Source organism: Eurosta solidaginis, chromosome 3, assembly GCF_040869045.1.
Source record: "Eurosta solidaginis isolate ZX-2024a chromosome 3, ASM4086904v1, whole genome shotgun sequence".
In the NCBI taxonomy this organism is placed as follows: Eukaryota; Metazoa; Arthropoda; class Insecta; order Diptera; family Tephritidae; genus Eurosta; species Eurosta solidaginis.
This window is the reverse complement of record NC_090321.1, coordinates 188,340,192-188,362,957: the sequence shown is the minus strand read 5'-3', so window position 1 is coordinate 188,362,957 and position 22,766 is coordinate 188,340,192. Positions and strand designations below refer to the sequence as shown.

Here is a 22,766-nt window from a genome sequence, read left to right as displayed (position 1 = left end):
GTATCTCTCTCAGCTCTTCTTCCAAGACACCAGTGGATTTCTTGACATTCATCTCCGCATCGGCATCTATCCCATACTTCAAATCAGCTGGCAGTCGAAGGTCATTGCCAAAAATTACCTTTGTGGGAGTTTGGCCCGTTGTGTCATGTACTGCCGATCGGTAGGCCATCAAGAATAATGATATGTGTGTATCACAGTCCTTATGGTACTTGTCTACTACTTTCCTTAAATGCTCCTCCAATGTTCTATTGAAACGTTCCACCATACCATCGGACTGAGGATGCAATGCAGTTGTCCGTGTTTTTCGAATGCCCAACTTCTTGCACATTTCTTGGAACACAGCTGATTCAAAATTCCTGCCTTGGTCAGAATTTAACTCCATTGGTACACCATAACTTGCGACCCATTCGTTTTTAACCACTTCTGCTACTGTTTCTGCTTCTTGGTTTGGGATTGGGTATACCTCTGGCCATTTACTGAAATAATCGATAACCACCAGTACGTATTTGTTTCCGCGGTTGCTAGTAGGAAATGGATCTGCGACATCCATGGCGATCCTTTCAAATGGTGCACCTGAAATATAATGCTTCATCTGGCCATGACTTCGGGTTTTGGGCCCTTTTGCTCTGTTGCATACCTCGCAGTTGGCAATCCACTCGGTGACCGACTGACGGCAACCAACCCAATAGAATCTCTGCTTAATTTTCTAGAGTGTCTTCGTGATTCCAAGATGACCTCCACTTGGACCATTGTGCAGCTCGTTGAGCACGTCAGGAATCCTCTTTCTGGGAACAACTATCAGTTTCTTCTTGCATTGACCATCCTCACTCTCCCATACTCGATGCAAGCAACCGGATATCAATTCTAAACTGTTCCACTGTGCCCAATATGACTTCGCAATGGGACTCTCTGCTGAAATCTCCTCTCTGCTTGGTCTTTCGTTTCGTTCGAGCCCTTGCATAACATGTGACAGATCTGTATCTTCTAGCTGACACTTTCTTACATGGTCTTCGTGACATTGCATCGGCATTTCCATGGGTACTACCTTTTCGATGCTCAATGGAAAAGTCATAGCTTTGTAGTCGCTCGATCCACCGTGCCAATTGTCCTTCCGGATTACGGAACGTCAGAAGCCATTTCAACGCTGCGTGATCTGTCCTGACACGGAATCGCTGGCCGTAGAGGCATTTGTGAAAATGTTTAATGCACTCTACCAATGCCAACAGCTCTCTCCGCGTAACACAGTAGTTCCTCTCTGGTTTTCCACATCGAACGGCTGTAATATGCAACTACCTTCTCCTGTCCATCGACCAGTTGTGATAAAACGCCTCCTATAGCATATCCACTCGCATCTGTATCTAGAATAAATGTTGCTCCTGGAATCGGATATGCTAACATTGGGCCAGTGCACAAACGCTCCTTCAATGTTTGGAAAGCCACTTCTTGCTCCTTCTTCCATTCAATAGCTTTGTTTTTTCTTGTAAACTCATGGAGGCTATGGGCTACGCTGGAAAAATTTGGTACAAATCGGCGGTAATATGTGCACAGCCCAAGGAAACTTCTCAATTCATATAGGTTCTGTGATCTTGGCCAATCCTTTACAGCCTCTATTTTTTCGTTCGCAGTGCAGATGCCCTCTGTCGTTACCTTGTGACCCAAATAATTGACTTCCTTTTTAAACAGCGCACACTTTTTGGGACTTAGCTTCAGACCAGCGCCAGCTATTCTCTGGAAAACTTCCTCCAAGTTCTTAAGATGTTCATCAAAGTTCTTGCCCAATACGACGATGTCGTCCAGGTACTCCAAGCATGTTTTCCAATGTAGTCCTTTCAGTACCTGGTCCATGAGTCTCTCAAAAGTAGCTGCTGCATTACAAAGTCCAAAAGGCATCACTGTAAATTGCCACAGACCATCACCGACACTGAAGACTGTTTTCTCTTTATCTTACTCCTTCACCTCAACTTGCCAATAGCCGCTTTTCAAGTCCAGTGTGGAAAACCATTTCGTACCAGATAGCGAGTCCAGAGTGTCGTCAATTCTTGGCAATGGGTAGCTATCCATTTTCGTAACGTCATTCAACTTCCGGTAGTCCACGCAAAACCTCATTTTCAATCCTTCTTCTTTACAAGTACTACCGGTGAGCTCCATGGACTAGCTGATGGTTCGATGACGCCGCTGTCGCTCATTTCTTGTATGATTTGACTCACAACTCCCGCTTCGCCAGTGGAACACTACGTGGAGCTTGACGGATCGGCCTCGCATCTGCCGTGTCAATTTGATGTTTCACAACATTGGTGCGGCCTGGTTTGGAACCATCCTGGTCAAATATGTTCGCGTACTTTATGATCAGTTGTTTTGCCTTACTCTGATAGGCTTCCTCTAGCCCCTGCGTCCATGCCGTGATGTCATTTGAAAGATCAGTATTACTAGATGAAACGTGTTCCATGGAGTTGTTCACAGTTAATAACTACTTCGGCCTCTTGGCATCTTCCCAAAATAACTCCTTTGGTCAAATTGAATGGTGACTTGAACTCATTGAGTACTCTTACCGGAATACGTCCATCTTGTTTTGTCATAGCCAGGGTTTTTCCTACAAGTATGTTCAGTGCTGATTTATTTACTGCTTCGACAACCCACAATTTGTTTGTCCCACAATCTCCATCAACCTGTGCCCAGATGACTGCTACTGATTTTGGTGGTATTTGCTGACTCTCTTCCACCAGCACTCGTTGACTGCTGTAGCCTCTCTCGTAGCCGAAATTAAGTGGCACATCCATGTTCTTATATCGCATCGTCTTGCTTTGAATATCGATCTTGATGCCTTGGTTGATTAAGAAGTCCACTCCAATTATGATTTCATCAACAATACCTGCCACTATAAAATTGTGTAGTACCGTTACGTTCCCAATTGCTACTTCAGATTATACTTCTCCAATTACCTGGATGTCCTCTCCCGTGGCTGTACGTTATCTTGCTCCAAGCAATGGTCTTATCTTCTTGTTGACTAAATTTATTTATTTATTTATTTAAAATACACATATAAGACATAGTCTTTTACAGTGCCATATTTGTTATTATTCTTATTACTAGTACAAAGTAAGTTTAAAAGCTAGAAACAAAAATAGAAGTAACATTCAAACCATACAGCATATGTTCGATGGAGGTAAGTAAAAAAGAAAAAGTAAAACACATAAGAATGTTCAAGAACAAAGGGTGCGATGTACAGCTAATTTGAAGCGCTTAGGATTTGATTCTAACTTTATTAGGCAAAGCATTCCACAACTGCACAGCCCTAACGAAAAACATTCTCGATGTTACTGAATACTTAAAATGCGGTACAATTAGATTGCAAGTACGGGATGATTGTGCGAAAGTAAGTTTTACAAAAAGGCATTCCGGCGTACGAGAGAAGATAATCTTATGTATAAATATTAGTAAACGACGGTCAAAGAATGCTGATAAACTGCATTCAAGAATAGTTTTTGAGATGTTCGAAATATGATCATATTTCCGTTTAAGATAGATATATCTGGCACAATTATTAATCAGTAGTTGATATTTGTTCATGGAAGCTTTATCCAGGCAACCATATATCAATTCATGGTAAGATATTATTGGTATTAATAGACTTTTGACAAGTTTAAGTTTTATATCTTCTCGTATAAAATAAGCCGTTTTCCATAAATGCCTTAACATATACATGGCGGCCACCGTGGTGTGATGGTAGCGTGCTCCGCCTATCACACCGTATGCCCTGGGTTCAACTCCCGGGCAAAGCAACATCAAAATTTTAGAAATAAGATTTTTCAATTAGAAGAAAATTTTTCTAAGCGGGGTCGCCCCTCGGCAGTGTCTGGCAAGCGCTCCGATTGTATTTCTGCCATGAAAAGCTCTCAGTGAAAACTCATCTGCCTTGCAGATGCCGTTCGGAGTCGGCATAAAACATGTAGGTCCCGTCCGGCCAATTTGTAGGGAAAAATCAAGAGGAGCACGACGCAAATTGGAAGAGAAGCTCGGCCTTAGATCTCTTCGGAGGTTATCGCGCCTTACATTTATTTTTTTTTTTTAATTGAGGAATTCACATGATCAACACAAGTTTGGTGCTTATTTAAGATAAATCCAAGAGTTTTGACATTCTTCTCATATTTCACAACACTTCCATTTATAACTATCGGAGAAATGCCATTCAGATTGTAGGAAAAATGTGAAATAGCGATCGCCTGTGTTTTGGATGCATTAAGGTGTAGCTTGTTCTTTTTAGACCATTGAAATATAGCTTCTAAATCTTCATTTAATCGGCAAACTAAATCCTCTATTAAGCCAAGAGGGGCAGAAAGGTATATCTGAGCATCATCCGCGTAGAGATGAATAGATACTTTACGACAGCATTTTTCTATATCATTAATGTACAAACTAAATAAAATTGGACCAAGAATAGAACCCTGTGGAACCCCAGATTTTACTGGTAATAACCGGGATCCACGATCCCCACATATTACCCGTTGGTACCTGTTTGTCAAATAGCTCTCAAGCAGCTTCACAGCATCGCTACTGAATCCAATATATTTTTTTAGCTTATGCAGGAGAATTCTGTGGCAGACCGTGTCGAATGCCTTAGTGAAGTCCAATAACGTAAGAATTGTGAGTTTGCCATTGTCAAATTTTGGTCGTATGTCTTCTAAAACCTTGAGCATAGCGGTTGATCAACTATGTCCAATGCGATAACCTGATTGATTTTCCGAAAGCAGATTTTCTTCAGTCAGATATTTCCTAATCTGGTTCGATAAGAGCTTTTCCAAAACTTTTGATAAACAGGGAAGAATACTTATTGGCCGAAAATCACATGGTTGGGAATCATTAACCTTTTTTGGAATAGGTATAATATTAGCCACCTTCCAAGCATCAGGAAAACTTAGAGATGTTAAAGCAAAATTTAAAATATGCGTTAATGGCGCAATCACATATGGTAATATAAGTTTAATAAATCTTAGACTTATTTTATCTTCCCCTGTTGCATTTGATTTTATTGAAAATATGGATTGTATTGTTTCAGATTCAGTAATATTAGAAAAGTTAGATTTACTTATCTGATCGAATGGTGGAATGGGATGCACCCGTATCTACAGTCAGTAGACGTTCCTTTCCATCCACATGTCCTCCGACAGTAAGATTGCTTGATCTTCTTCCAATTTGCGAGATAGAGATTATGGGGCATTCAATTGAGGGAGCCAGCTGTCGCCCCTTGCGGCTGACTCTCTTTAGTTTAACGATTGAGTGGACTTGGAGATTTGCTCATCTCCTTCAGCTCTGCGTTTACGACCACCCACATTGTTGGAACTGTTAGGGTTGGTGTTGCAATGTCGTGCAATATGACCTGGGTTGCCGCACTTGAAACATTTAAAAACTCCGGCATTTTTCTGTTGTGATCCCTTCAGTGCTTCCAAAATTGTGTCTACCCAATCTGGTCTTTCCACTTCCACACGATGAGCTTATGCTGGTTTACTCAATAGTGAGGCAGTTTCCTGAGTCAGTGCATGTGATACCGTCTCTGCAAATGTTGGCTTTGGGTTTGCGTATGTGGTTCGCTTCGTTTCGACGTCCCGTATGCCATTTATAAAGCTCTGAATTTTTACTCTTTTGGTGTATTCCACGGGTGCGTCGGCATTCGCCAAATGTGCAAGCCTTTCGACATCTGACGCAATCTCCTGCAAAGTCTCATTTGCTTTTTGGTAGCGGTTTTGCAACTCAATTTGGAATATCTGTTTTCTATGCTCGCTTCCATAACGTCGTTCTACAGCAGCCATCAATGCTTCATAACTGTTCCGTTCGTACTCTGGAATCGTCTGTAAGATTTCGGCAGCTGGTCCTTTCAATGCTACGAAGAGTGCACCAACTTTATCTTCAGCATTCCAGTTGTTCACTGTTACGGTCTTCTCAAATTGTAGCTTAAAGACCTGGAAAGGAACAGAACCGTCAAAGGATGGTGTTTTTACCTTTAGATTACTCGCTGAAACTGCTGGACGATTTAGTTGTAACTGCTCGATACGTCCTCTCAAAGCATCCACCTCGGCCTCGATTTTATCCTGTCGACCACTGAAGCCTTCATGAAACTGGGTTAGTTTTTCTTCCATATGCGCTTCCAGCTTAGATGATATACGGACTTCCTGTTCTTCTAGTTGTGTGGAGATCTGAGATGATATCTGTGCTGAAATTTGTGCCGACATTTCTGTAATACGTCTTTCTTGTGCTTCAATCTTTGATGCTATACGTGTCTCTTGGGATTCCATCTGCGATGTAATCTGCGTCGACATTTCTGACATACGCGTTTCTTGTGCTTCAATCTTCGATGTTATGCGTGTCTCCTGCGATTCCAATTGTGATGACATGTTGGTGGATATTTGTGATGACATTTCGGACATTTGTGCCGATATTGCAGCCAATATCATGTTCAAGTCTGTGTTCGCCATTGTCTGCGGTGTTTCATTTTTCTCCTCCAATTTTGTTGTCTCATCGCCATCAAGATGAAAGACATACTCTTCCACGTCAATTCCTTCTAATTCCATTGCCTCTCGTAGCCGTGCCTGAAGTTCGAGTTTAACGCCGCTTATATTCAATCCACGGCTCTCCAACTCCTTCTTTAGTTGCTGGATCTTCAATTCACTGAACTTTGCCATGTCCTTGTTGTCCTCTGGAATTTATTCAACAATTCCTCTTCTGACACCAATTGTAACGAAATTACTTGCAAATCCTCTTATTTTCAACCCTCTGCTAAGTTCGAATCACTAAACTGTTGAATAAATAACTCCAATTTCTAATAATGCAAAATGGCCTTTATTAAAGTACTTCACAATAACACTCAAACTGTGCAACCATAATAGCTTGATTAATAACCAAACTGATTGATAGCTCAAATGAAACTCGACTATTCTAAATAATACTGCTCTTTCTCGCTAGAAAGCGTCTTAGTCGAAACAGCTTGACAACTCAAATCAAACTGAATTCCAGCGCCTCTACAATTGCCGCCTTTTATACTCTTTGGTTTCAACGTTCCCATCTTTTAGGCGCTTCCAGAATCTACTACTCCAGCAGCTCTCAAACTTCTCAGCTGTAACTACAATTGCAAGATTTTATAGTTTTTTTCTCATTGCATAGTTTCAGGAGTATCTCAGATATATGCATGTGTTTGTGCATTGACTCTCCGCTGCTCGTATGGTACATATGTGTAGACGCAATTATTGTTTCGTTTATGTAGATACATAATGATTGAATTATTGATGTGAATTCACGTCGCTGCTTAGCATCGGCTTAGATATAGCAGCACCCCTTAGTTTTGCTAATAATCGTAACAATATTTATAATTAACTTCAAAAAAGTTACAAATTTCGGAAGATCCAGGAAATTGAAAGAGTACAGACACAAATTGTAAATATGAACTTTTCAAATTTAATAAATGTAATAATTAGTTTCTTACAAAACATGTTTTTCATAAATAGTCCATACATATATTTTTGTAGCAGTGCCACACACAAAGATGATCACACATATCTGGCATCATCGACATTCGTGCTCCCAGTGAATTTCTGCGTATGTATGTATGAATTTACAATGTTCGCGAACGAGAAGAGAGAAATAATAGCATTAGATAAAACGAACTAAAAGAACAAATGAACTAAAAGAACAAATAGAACCGAAATCGAAGATCTAGTTCACTTGTTCAGTTGAGAGACCCGGTCAATTGAACAAGTTCAGAACGAAACGACCCCACTCTAGAAACAGTCAGCTTTGTGCCATCGAGTGTGCCACTGTGTTATAAATTAATCGATAAGTGTGCGTGTGCGTGCCGCACATTACTGAGTGTTAACACAATAACACAGCACAGTGCTGTGTTACTCAGCCTTAATTCGTAATCATGCTTAAAATCACAGCTCTCATCACGGAAGAATTCGCAGCAATTATATCAACATATGACCCTGTGATTTATGCTATGACTAAATAACACGATATGCCCCAATAAAATGTTATTCCAACGCTCTATAACCTAAGAACGTGATTGTAAAGCCACTTATGTAGCAGTTCACTGGGACATCTAGAAATAGATAGCGGCACAAGAGAATTCATGGAGTCGTGATTTGGTCTTTAATTGCGATTATTGGAGAGCTTGATTATGTGATAACTTTAATCGTATTGCTCTACTTTGACTCCTTAGCTACAGTCACGGATAAAATGTGCCAATTCGAACACTGACAGATGGGACGAAAAAACCGTTCATCAATGTGGATATCTTTTCTACCCAATTTAAGACAACGTATGTTAATCTTTCCATAATTGGGCGTGCCATATCATCTAATGGGAAATTAATAAAAGGTTTATATTATCACTAAAGTGAAAAATTTAATCACCCAAAAGTAGTATGATCTCTAATTTAAGAAAAAATTTGGTGTATCTAAAATTTAGAGTCTAAATAAATCTAGTGGTAGAAATCCGAGCACTGGTTATACATAGCTACCAACAATGTGTGATGCATGCACACTAAAATCCCCGTCACATAAGCAGTTTTTCATATAGATGCGTTTAACTCAATCTTATGCATTATGAGTAGATTGCGCGCATTTTTATGGAGAACGGTAGATTTAGCGACACTGGCGCCATCTGACTTGAAAAAGTAGCCAACTTGCAACTTTTGTTGCAAGCAAGGCTTAACAAGAAGAATTTTACATTTGTTTTGGCTAAGGGTACTGGCAACTAGTGAAATTATTTTTCCCACTCGTTGGTAGATTTTCTAACATTTTTCGCAATTAAAAACTGCAATATAACAAATGAATACGGCACAAAATATGTTAGCTAATATTTTTTTTGTATAGGGACAATGTTTATATCAGTGCTTCGCGAAATTTTGTATGTAAATGGGGAAGGCGAAATAAACTTCAATTGCTAAATTTGAAGCTCCTTCATTTTTATAAACGCAACATCTTGGTTGATTGTGGCGATGTTATTGGAATGCATAAGCTTGTGTTAAACGCGTCTATGAAAAAATTCATTGTGGCGCAGCCTTAAAATTTATGTGCATTAATGTGTGCGTATGCGTGCGAAATCGAATGAGCGCGTAATTATTGGTTTACACGGCATTTTATGGCATTTAAAAATTCGTTTAAATGTGTCAAATGCTGTCGATTGCAACTGTCGTACAGCCTTTTTAATCCGCATGCGCCAAATCGGCCATTAACAGCATAAATAGCTTGGACAACATATTAGTATATACATATGTATATGTTGTTACAAATGAACCGGCGACCGTGGCCAATGCCTTTGCCAATGCTCTGTTAAAGCCGTACATGGTGAACTGGCGCAGTTGCGCTGTTGCATTGAACATTTCATTGCATGCAACAATTTGTGGCGTTCGCTTGTCTAATAACATTTTCTGCTTCAACTCCTCTTGGTGCAAAAATGTAACCCCCTGCATATGATGAATATATTTTTACTTATTTTATGAAATTCTATTATCCAAAATGTGTACCGTGAAATGATTCGATGCATATTATTGATTAACTGCACTTATGACTACTGAATTCGCTGACCGTATGACTACATAAATGAATGTTCGACTAGTTGTTGGTAATTTAATCATTTAGGCCCATTCACGCGACTGCTGGCGTATACGCAGCGCTGTTTAACATGTTCCGAATTGGTTGTTGCGTTATGTGGTTTGGTATTTTATTTTATTTTTTGGTTCGTTGAACGGATGTGGACAACATTTTTTTAATATTTATTTCTCTATTTTAGTTAAACATGATTTTTTGTTTCAAATTTTTATTACATATTAAATTGACTGCTTAAGTTTTTTTTTAATGAACGCACGCACTTATTAATGAAGTAGCTAAGATTTTGTGTTCCGAAAGACCAAAAAAATGTGCTTCAAGTAAGGCGGCATTTTCTGAAGGCTCTTTCTGCCAAATAATTAGTTTTCAGTAGATTACAGTTGGCTAGTCCCGCTTCTCGGAGGAACAACGTGATCTGTATCTTCTCAGTTTCAGAATTTTTCACCTGTGACTGTAACTAAGCAGTGATTAAAGTGAAATTGATTTAAAGCGCAGTTCACAATCATGCTTCTCTATAATCGCGGTCACAGCTCTTCTCACTGCAGTACAATCACCTGCTATAATATTGTGGTGAATATTAGCACTTCTAACATAACTATGCTGTTAGTAAAAAAACACAACAACAGTAACCCATTTACAAACATGCATAGAAGCAGGGGTGGGCATGAGCTTAGCACCTGCTAAGCGACCATATACGTATACAACCAGCCAAAGAAAAATGACTACTTCGTCACAATTAACGACCAAACACATTTAGTTTGATTTCGACGTCCGTACAGTGAGTGACACACGCACTGTTACCACACTGAACGGTCGAAAAACACGCACAAATGAATGAAACATTTTTCAAGTTGGGTTAATTAAAACTAAGTTTGAAACATTTATTCTGAGCAGATATTCCAAGTGCTCGTCAGTGAGTTTGCTTTTGTTCGAGATGAAATTTCAGCTAAAGCAAAGCTAACCACGAAAGCTTTAAATTTTGCTTGTTAAAAATTTTCTTAAATTTCATTAATTTTTGAACTTTCCAAAAACGCAAACTTACATTCAAAGAACTTCATCATTTTTTCCGCAGGGGTAAGAGTATTTACGCTCCTGTGGAGTGAAATAAAATGTCGACTTAAACTTTGCATGCAAAGTTAATTTATAATATTTCCGCAAATTAAGTCATGTGGCATATTGGCACTATTTAAAACAAAAAAAAGATTATTTCACGTACACATATGTAGTCAGAAGATAAGAGCGAAGAAGAAACAGAAACAATCACACATAAAGTTATCATCAGCTTAGAGCAGAAGCTGTTACTCACACATATACATGTATATAGCCAAATAACCAAGTATGAGATACAACTGTTCCTGAAGGCATGTTCGTGAAAAGTCTACATCTTACGAAAATTAGGTGAACGAGATTAAATGAGAATATAAAAGCAGCGCGGTGCAAGCGATACTAAATTAGTTTGATTTAAACACGCTATTGGTGAAGTACGCGATAATTGTAATTGTGAAGTACTACTCCCAAAGTAGTCTAAATAAAGAACGTTTTGCTATGCTAAATATTTGAGTTTTTTATTCGACAGTTGAGAGATTCGAACGTTAACAGAAGCTGAAAAACAGTCAGGAATTCCCCAAAATTCTTTACAATATGAATCACTGAATCCGTGATGTATGCTGCTATCTACCGCTAGATATCGCTGTAAACTGCTACATAAGTAGCTATGCAAATGCCCTCGCTCACCGCTTACTGTGACATCTAGCAATAGACTGCAGCACAAATGATGAGTTCCTTGATTAATATTGTTGTACCCAAGCTGCTCCTTAGTCGCAGCTAAACAACATACTTACTGTTTCGTACTAACGCAGCTTATATGTAAGTCTTGTGACGAGTGCAAAAATTTGTTTTGTAATTTTCAGTAAGCTTGATTGCAAACAAGATACATCCACCCTGGGAAAAGTTATTTTTAAAAAATTTTAATAGTTATAACTTTAAATATATTAATCTATCAGCTAGGGAAACGTTTTTTATATCTGTAAAATTCTGAGCTTTTTTGTGCTGGCGCAATAATCAATAACATGTGGTATCAGCGTCATACAAAGAATACAATAATTTTAGAAAAGTATATTACAACCTTTTCGAAATTATTTCAGGGCTTTTTCAAGAAAATTTCCGAATTATTTGCAGGAACACAACGGAATTGTTTCCGAACCATTTCGGGGTTAACTCTGGATCAGTTGCCGATTGTTTTCAGGACAATGTCGGAACTATTTCGGAATCGTCTGGAAACCATTTTGGGTTCATTTCTTCAGGACTATTTCCAGATTGTATTCGCGATCTTTTCTAGACTATTTCAAAGCAATATGTAAATGTTTTCGGGAACTTTTCGGAATTATTTTCGGAATATTTCGATACTATTCCGGGTCCATTTCTATATTTGTTCAGGCCGGGACCATTTCGAGAAGATTTCAAAACAGTTTCCTTTTGAGGAAATCTCGAGTTCAGTTTTTCAGAACTATTTTGGGATGATGTTCAGGATCTGCACTATTTCAGAGCTGTTTTGTAATTGTTTTCGCGGTAATGTCGGGACAATTTTAATGGTATCTCGAAACTTCTTTTGGATCATATCGAGATTGTGCTTCGGATGATTGCGATACTTTGCATGAACTAATTTCGGAACTATTTTTAGGATAATTTCTTGTGTGGCTCGTAATTGTAGGACTGTAATTTTAGACCATTTCACGACTGCTTCAAAATCATTTGGGACTATTTCGGTATAATTTTCAGTATCATATCCGTGCTTGTGGGGGAATCATTTTCGAATGATGTCAGAATCGTTTTTTGACTTTGTCGTTATTTTTTGGACCAGTTTACGGATGATTTTTAGAACTATTACGAAATTATTTACGGAACCGCTTCGGGACTGTTATTAGGATAATATAGCGTTTATTTATGGATTGTTGTTTCCCCTTGGAAACAGTTTTTTAAATCGTTATAACTCTGAGTAAATTCGACCTAAATACCCCAATGACCGGGTAAGATCGAGTTTAGTCAAGAACTTTATTGGGTTATTATCATTATATTGGATAAGCTTTTTTGAAATACTGTTAAAAAAGGCTTAGAATTACATGGTATGAAAATGTATCGTCCTTTAAAGTAACATAATCAAAGAATTTAACATCAGTGAGTCATATCCAAAGCAAATCGCAAAACTTTGAAACCTCAGTAAATAATTTACGTTAAACGATTTCAAAATACTATTTTACAAGCGGGACTAAAGCATTTGAAATAAGTAAAATACGCATTGCTAAGTAAATTAAGCATCTATTATTAATTATGCATATCTGAACATATGTGTGTATGTATGTGCATATATTACATACAATAACCATTGTGCTACTGGCTAAAATAATGTGCGATTCAACGCGTTGACGAACAATTGAATCTGAACGCCAAAAGCCCGTTTAAGCTGTATAATAAAATGCAGGCCTAACAGCTGCGGGTATACAGTAAGACATTGATACTGAATGATACTATTACACACACAAACAAACATATTTATTTAGTGCTTTATTTTGTGTTTTTATATAAACTTGCCATAGACCTACAATTTATCGTATCAACAATCATTAGCGCAACTAAAACCGTGCCAAATATGTTATGCCATAGTCATGGTTAGTGCGGTCATTTGGCCAGCAGCAGCAGTAACAACAATGTGTACGGAGTGTGCAAGAACATTGTAAATCGCAACACCAAGCTGTCTGCGACAAACACTTAAAGGCTTACAACAATAAAACAAGAAGAAATACATACGCATTTACATTAACACACACTTTGTATCGTTTATTATACTAGGCTGTCCTTTTAAACTGGGCATTAAAATTTAAAACTAAAACTAGATAGATGTCGAATGAGCCTCATCCGTCCGTCCGTCTATCCCTTACCCCGAATCACCCTCGGATTGCCATATGGCAACGCGCAATAGTCTTGCAATGAAACGTTCACAAATTTCCAAAGAATGCAGATACCGATAACTTTTTTCGCGTGGTGTTACGCAATTGATCGCGCTTTAAGCAGCACTCATTTCCTCATCAGTATAAATTAGTTTGTGATAGTGAGTGCACTTCAAGATTGATAAAAAATGTCTATTGAAAAAAAAACGGGAGACAAAAAAGTAAGTAGATCTATTATATCTATAAAAACGCGATTAAGCTATAAAATTTGTGGTTTTGTGTAGTGTTTGAAACACAAAACAACCTCTAATTAATTGGTTATAAAAAAAATTTATTTCAATGTGTTTTTCGTGGCTGTGTCCATATGGCAACGCTAGGCAGGCTAGACCACTGGTTTAGACTTCAATGTATTTGCTGCGTTTTATTGCTTTTGATGTTAATTGGGGATCTCCTAAAGGCCTAGATTGGTTTATTATGTATACGTACAATATGACTTTTTTTTATTCTAATCTTTTTGAAGAAAACTGTGCTTGCAAGAAGCACTGGATTTTTTGGAAGAATTGTGCTCGGATGTGGAGAACGAATTTCCAAAAAATATCCAGGCACTTTACATCAAGCCACCCGAGCAGGATGGCAACATATGTAAGTGGTGAAGATGATGGTGACGATGAAGCTGGAACTCCAGATAATCAGCCTTATCGCAAGTTTTATTTTTACCCGAAAATATTTACAGTTTTTATTCACCCTATCGCAGAGGATGCCGAAACAATTTTTCGTGTTCGAAAAAAGATTTCACCTTATCGGCAACTCTTTGTTCGGGCGAAATGAACAGCGGGGAAACGCAAATTTGTTCACTTATATTTTACAGGCGAACGAGAGGAAAACAAAATGTAAGTAATTTTTGTTTTGAAATTTGATACTCTTATAATTATATGTACTTTTATTATTAGAAATAAATCAATAAATAATGCACAATCGGAAGCTGAGTGAAAAAAATTTAAATTCCTGTATTGCTAAGTAAATTCTATTTTTTATGACAACGTATCAGTCGGCCAAGTTATACATTGTGGACAAAGCGACGGTTCCAAAATGTTGAGCACCTCACTGAAGCAAGATTGGCTAAGACCCACTTCATGGTCCTTTCCAACGCCTTTCCGTATGCGGAGAAACAAAGACAAGTACTCAACTTTACAATTGGTGGAACTCCAAATTTTTGCTTCAATGGTGGCAAAGAGTTGGTAAGAATATCTAGCAAATATTAGAATGCCGGATTGTTTAGCCTGTAATATTGGCGAAAGCTAATTGAAAAAAAAATTAACTTGGTATTTAAAAGCGCAGAAAATAGTAATTTTTAGCTTACAGTGAATCATTTAGCCCCAAACGGTTAGAACTGTCCCTCAATTGCCTCCGAATCGCTTTCACTTTTATATTCTCCTCGCGCTCAATCAATACCAACAGAAGTGCAATACCAATTATTATTTTATAAATTTTTTATTTAAATTTTTGATGTATTTTAAGGAAATATATGCTTGGTTACAAAATTTACACAATTGTAAGTAAATTATTTGTTCACTACTAATTCACATCAGCTGTTTCGAAGTGAACTTTTGTTCGCCCGAAATTGCCGATAGGCGGAAAAAGTTCACCCGAACCAAAGAAGTGAAGGCGAACACTTTTCCGCGTGAACTTCGCGATAAGGGTGAATGTTTGCCCAGCTCAACTAAGGGCCGGATGTGAAATCGTGTTTGAACAACACGTACGACTGCAATCCAAGCGATATTGATGACTCTGCACCTGATGATAGCTTCAATGATTGTTTACCAAGCACTTCAAAGGAAATTCGTTGCGAGATCTCATCAAAACCTGAAATTTCACTTCCACCAAGTAACAAAGACAGTGAATACACTTGGAAACCCGATAATTCATTGGCAGTGCTTCCTATCTTTCCTGAACCGAATTTCATAGACTGTCGAGAACTTAGACCATATGAAATATTTGAGAAGTTTTTTAGCGGTGACTTGCTTAAACATATATGCAAATGTACGAACCACTTACTGTAGGAGGTAATGAAGTTGTACTATCCATTACGATTAACACAAGTAACCAAAATTTTTTCAGAATTACGCGTGTTCATGGGAATTTTGATAGTAACTGGCTACAATCCTACCAGATCCTTTCGAGACATGTGAAGCTGCGGAGACGACCTTCAAAACACAATGGTCGTCAATGCTATGCGAAGAAAACGCTTCGGGGAAATTAATTACATGCTACACTTCGAGTAATCAATATGCGAACCGGCAGCAATTTCCGGCAGATTCGATACTCTTTGGAAACTACGCCCATTGACTGACCATATAAAGACTAAAATGATTGAAAATTTTCATCTAGAACCAAATCTCTCATATGACGAAAGCATGATTGCATATTTTGATCGCCATGGATGTAAACAATTTATAAAAGAAAAGCCAATACGTTTTGGGTACAAGGCGTGGTCTCTTTGCACTCTTAGTGGATACATGATCAATTTTGAAATATACCAAGGCAACAATCCGAGGATGAATCCTAAATATGAAGATAGATTTGGCATTTGCACAGCTCCACTTTTGTGTATGATTGACGATTTTTCGAAAGAAGTGCAAAAACTTCCGTTCTCATTTTACTTTGATATTCTTTTTACTGGAATACCTCTGCTGATTTTATTGAAAAATAAAGGCTACCAAGCTACAGGCACTATTCGCGAAAACCGAATCCCAAAAAATTGTCCTATTCCACATAAAAAAACTTGCGGAAATGAAAAAGAGGGTATTTCGAGGCCACGGAAATCAAAGAGGAAGGAATTCATCTGACAAAATGGGTGGATAACTCGGTGGTCTGCCTCGCTTCGACGTGCTTTGGCTCTGAACCACTATCCACAGCATCTCGCTACAGTAGCCAATTGCGTAGAAAAATACCTGTTCCACGTCTATGCGTTGTAACCCAGTACAACAAATTTATGATGAGTGTTGGTCGATTTGACTAAAATATTTCAGGTCAACGCATCTCTTTTCGACGAAAAAAATGGTGGCACTGCATTTTTACTTGAGTTATGGATGCGATCATTCAGAACAGTTGGCTTCTTTATAGATCCGCTAATGAAAATGTGTCACTTAAAGACTTCAGGATAGAAATATCCATTTACTACTGTAAGCACTACGGCGTCCAACCGAAAATTTTTCAAAAATGTTCAACTAAACGTACGGAATCCTTAGCGAATGCTCTACGCTATGACAGAACTGATCATCTTGTAATTCCAATCAAAAACAAGAGGCGATGTGCTGGAGACGAGTGTAGGCCCATCGTGCGAACATCCTGCAAAAAATGCGATGTCGGACTTTGCTTGCCTTGCTTCTAATCATATCATACAAAAACTTGAAAACCCAAATTTTTACAATATAAGTATGTATATTTTTTTCAATGAAATGTTCTAAAATGAATTCACAATACTTTGTTTTTTTCAAATAAACGCCCACGAAAATAATGAATTTGAATTTTAAAGGGTTACGGAATGATTTATTACGTATATGTAAACCAGTGGTCTATCTTACCTGGCGTTGCCATATGGCAACAGGACATTTCAAGGACCCTGCGTCCATGACATAAAATCTAATGATACATTTTTTTAGTTAGACCTAAAGGATACTGCAAAACAAAAATCCCTTCGAAATTCCACAAAAAATTTACGTAGGGTGATTCGGGTTAACACAGACAACTTGAGCGAAATAGAGATATTTTGAACAAATTTAATGCATGATGTATTTTGGAACCAGAATATATTTATATTGACGATATTCAAAATCGGATGATAAGTGCGCTCCAAAATTTCGGAAATGGAACAAAATCACTATCTAAATACTGATACAGTGATGGAACGTTATTTGGGAATTTGAGCACAGGTCGCTTTTAGGAGTTTTTTTAATCCTCTATTGAATTTATAAAGTTTGGAAAATGCGTCAATATTCGGATTTTTTCTACATATTGACTCTAGAGCAAAACCCAGTAATGGATTTGAAGATTATTATAGTACTTTTAGGTACAAAAACGATCTTAAAAAGAATTTTTTTGACATAGCCCCAAATATATTTCGGAATCGTGTTTCTTTGAACTTTTAGGTTCGAATATCGCAAAAATTAGAACCAGTTTGATAAAACTGGTAAAATTGATTTCAACCAGACATACCATTTTTATACTTATGCGTTTGTAACACTGTTTGGATGAAACAGCTGATTTTATGGTCAACGAAAAATTGTATTTGAAAATGCGGTATCCAAAGCCCGTATCGTGTTATTCGATCCGTGATGGAATTAAATTTTTTAACTCGGAATAGCACTGTACAGGTAATTGGGATTAAGGTGATACGTGAAATAGTGGCTACAAATGCTTACTAGATCTATAATGTGTTATAATTTTTACGAAAAGCTTAACAGATTCATATTTATCGTTTGATTGAAATTATTTTCCGATATGTACACGATTCAGGCCCAGATCACAAGAAAAGGCTCAAGTAAGTTTTTTTATTTTACACTTGTTAGCCAAACCTAAAGTATTTTTGTTTCGAAATTTGTATTTTCCCTTTTTACAATACATTTTCCTTAAAAAATTTCTTCGGAGATCTGTGCTGTAACGATAAATTTAAAACTGTGAGCATTTCTTAGGCCCGATTTTTCAGTACAAGTTCAACTCAGTTTTTCGTCAAACTACGCTTAAACTTATTCTACAGTTTCTCAGTCTACTTAAACTGAAGTATCAGCTGAGCTTAAGTGACCGATCTGGCAGGGTTGAACTCTACTTAATCTAGCAGTTATTTACGTTCGATCACAATGGCGTCGAATATAAACAATAAGCATTTGGGCTTGAGTACCATTACAGCTCATGTTGATAACTAGGCATACTTCTAAAATCTCAAGATTTTTTCCGAAACAGTGCCTCAACTTGAGAATCATAGCGTTCATAGTTAATTTTTTATAAACCAAAAAATACTGTTACTTAAGTTGAAAAAAAAAAATTAGTTCTCAACTTGTACTCAAATGTGGTTCTCTAATTGTACTCAAATGTAAGATTCCAATACCACCGCTACCAATCAGATGTAGCATTGCTATTATACATTTATAAATAAAAATAAAAACTAGGCACGATAACCTTCAAAGATATTTTAGGCCGAGCTTTTCTTCCAATCTGCGCCTTGCCACTTAAATTTTTTCCTACGACTCCGAACGGCATCTGCAAGGCAGATAATTTTGCACTAAGAAGCTTTTCACGGCAGAAATACACTCGGAGTATTTGCCAAATCACTGTCAAGGGCGACCCCGCTTAGAAAATTTCTTCTAATTCTGAGTATATATTGTTCCGTTTAACCCAAGCTTAGACTTCCTTGCGTGTTGTTTTACTACATACATATTAAGCTGGCAATTTTTATGCATTTTCAATCAAAACACTTTCAATTTCACACAGTCATAACAACAACAACATATTGTTGCAGATCCGTTTTAACAGCAATTTAAATTTTTTTTTTTTTTTTTTTGTACATGTTGCATTTTTGCGCATGCGTAACGTTCTTGAGTTTGTGTTTTGTATTTGTCTCATACATGTGCGTAATGGCCTTGAATGCTTAAGCTGAGGCCAAGAACCAACTCGTATTTTATTTATGTAGTTAAAGCATAAAAAGTCAAAAATCATGTGACTTTGCGATTGTTTAGTGCTTAGCGCGCACAGCATGACATGTTCAGATCACATCTTCACATTGTTTATGATTATGGGCGATTGTGATTTTTTTTTTTTTTTTTTTAATGTTATGTTGTGGTGTTCAATTGAAATGGTTAGGCTCATACGCGCCCATTTATATGTGATGTTGTTGGTTTCTTTGTATTTACAATTCTATTCTAATTTTTGTATGGAATTTTGTAGAACAACATTCGCTGCACACTCGAACATTAGACTTACATAAATGAGCCAGTGAAGTTGAAATGATGTCGAACATTTTCAAAGTTGCATTGTAATTATGATAATAAAACAGATACAAGTTTACAAATCTCTTACTAGGTGGATCAATAGTAAATTAATATCAATAAAAAAGTATTTCAACAGAGTGCATCTGATTATTATAGTATTAGTGTGCAATTTTGAAATGTGAAACATTGATTGCTAAAGCTGTCAATGAGGATAGGGTGCCTTCCAAGAGACTTTTGAACTATTATCGAATATTTTAGTTCTTGAAGAATGTATAATGTATAAGGACAGTTACATTTCAATAATTTTAAAGCCGTCATAAGTCAAAGTCTATAAGCCAACAAAATTATGGTCTGAGCAACTTTTAAAAGCAGGCTTTTGCTTCCCCTTCACAGTTATTTGTTTTTATGTAAATAAATATTTTCATAAATTTTATATATGGGTCATATGGAGCGAGGTCTAAGTAATATTGGAAAAGTGAGCGGAAGGTTTTAAGACCGGGGCAAACAAAGGAACGAAAACGGCGACCTTGTAACTGATGTCCAGAGAGTGCTTAGATTATGGAGTGAACACTTCTCTACTCTCCTAAATGGAGGCAGCAATTCACCGCGCAGAGATGAAGAACCCGATCTCGCAATCGATGATGATGGAATATATGTCCACCCGCCCGATAATGACGAAGTTAGAATAGCAATAACCAGATTGAAAAACAACAAGGCCGTGGGCGCTGATGGATAGCCTGCGGAGCTATTCAAGTACGGCGGCGAGGAGTTGGTAAGGCGCATGCAGCAGCTTCTTAGCAAAATATGGGCGGAATAGTGCATACCCGACGGTTGGAATCTAAGTGTTCTTTGCCCAGTCCACAAGAAGGGGAATACTGCAAAATGTACCAACTATCGTGGAATCAGCCTTCTTAATATCGCATATAAGGTCCTTTCAAGTGTATTGTGCGAAAGATTGAAGCCCACCGTGAACCGGCTGATTGGACCTTATCAGTGCGGCTTCAGACCTGGTAAATCTACCATCGACCAGATTTCCACAATGCGCCACATCTTGGAAAAAACCAGTGAAAAGAGAATCGACACACATCACCTCTTCGTCGACTTTAAAGCCGCCTTCGACAGCACAAAAAGGAGCTGCCTATATGCGGCTATGTCTGAATTTGGTTTCCCGCAAAACTTATACGGCTGTGCAAAATGACGTTGAGCAACACCATCAGCTCAGTCCGAATTGGGAAGGACCTCTCCGAGCCGTTCGAAACTAAACGAGGTTTCAGACAGGGTGACCCCCTATCGTGCGATTTCTTTAATTTGATGCTGGAGAAAATTATACTAGCTGCAGAACTTAACCGCACTGGAACAATATACTATAAAAGCGTGCAATTACTGGCATATGCAGATGACATCGATATCATCGGTCTAAACACAGGCGCTGTTAGTTCTGCTTACTCCAAACTGGAAAAAGGAGCGGTAAAGATGGGTTTGATGGTGAATGAGGACAAAACGAGCAAAGAGTCAGCGCATACGCGCCTTGGCCACCACGCTACTATTGGCAGCCATAATTTCGAAATAGTAAAAGACTTCGTTTATTTGTGAACCAGCATCAACACTAGCAACAACATCAGCACTGAAATCCAGCGAAGAATAAATCTTGCCAATAAATGCTACTTTGAACTAGGTAGGCAATTGAAAAGTAAAGTCCTCTCTCGGCAAACGAAAATCATACTCTACAAGTCACTTATCGTACCCGTCCTGCTATATGGGGCAGAAGCATGGGCCATGACAAGAGCAGATGAAGCGGCTTTGGGAGTGTTCGAGAGAAAAGTTCTTCGAAAGATCTATGGACCTCTACGCGTTGGCGATGGCGAGTACCGAAGAAGATTTAATTATGAGCTGTACGAGCTATACTCAGACATCAACACAGTCCAACGAATTAAAACGCAGCGGCTGCGCCGGCTAGGCCATGTTATGCGAATGAAAGATGATGCTCTGGTCAAGAAAGTGTTTCTATCGGAACCCGCCTATGGAAGCAGAGGTAGAGGGCGGCCCCCACTCCGTTGGAAGGACCAGGTGGAAAACGATTTAAGCTCCCTTGGTATGACCAATTGGCGCCGGTTGGCGGAGCGAAGGAGCGACTGGCGCGCCTTGTTGGACGGCCATAACCGTTTAGACGGTTAAGCGCCAATTAAGTAAGTAAGTAAGAGCGGAAGCATTACTTCACAATCATTTCAGAACAATTTCCAGATCCTACCGGAGCTACTTCGTTGTCGTTTTGGGATAACCTTGAGACTATATGTCGTTTTGGAGCAATTTTGGATAATTCCGTAGCTATCACCGGATCATATCTGAGGTATTTCGAAGTAAATTCGAGTATTTTTATACTCAGTTGAGCAGAGCTCACAGAGTGTATTAAATTTGATTGGATAACGGTTGGTTGTACAGGTATAAAGGAATCGAGATAGATATAGACTTCCATATATCATCAGGATCGAAAAAAAATTTGATTGAGGCATGTCCGTCCGTCCGTTAACACGATAACTTGAGTAAATTTTGATTATCCTGGTTCCTGAGCACTCATCTCAGATCGCGATTTAAAATGAACAATATCAGATTATAACCACGCCCACTTTTTCGATATCGAAAATTTCGAAAAACCGAAAAAGTGCGATAATTCATTACCAAAGACTGATAAAGCGATTAAACTTTGTAGGTGAGTTGAACTTATGACGCAGAATAGAAAATTAGAAAATTTTGGACAACGCGCGTGGCACCGCCCACTTTTAAAAGAAGGTAATTTAAAACTTTGCAAGCTGTAATTTGGCAGTCGTTGAAGATATCATGATGAAATTTGGCAGAAACGTTACTCCTATTACTATATGTATGCTTAATAAAAATTAGCAAAATCGGAGAACGACCACGCCCACTTTAAAAAAAATTGTTTTTAAAGTCAAATTTTAACAAAAAATTTAATATCTTTTCAGTATATAAGTAAATTATGTCAACATTCAACTCCAGTAATGATATGGTGTAACAAAATGCAAAAATAAAAGAAAATGTCAAAATGGGCGTGGCTCCGCCCTTTTTCATTTAATTTGTCTAGGATACTTTTAATGTCATAAGTCGAACAAACATTTACCAATCCTTGTGAAATTTGGTAGGGGCTTAGATTATGGGACGATAACTGTTTTTAATAATAATAATAATATACCCAACGGATTAATACCCTCCAAAGCCCGCCCAACCGA

At 38.0% G+C, this 22,766-nt stretch overlaps 1 protein-coding gene across 7 annotated transcripts in view; it reads left to right on the top strand.

Moving 5' to 3' along the window:
* Positions 1-22,766, top strand: part of LOC137244794 (aquaporin-like) — a 198,099-nt gene that overhangs the window by 163,162 nt on the left and 12,171 nt on the right. The gene's annotated exons all lie outside the window — the stretch shown is intronic.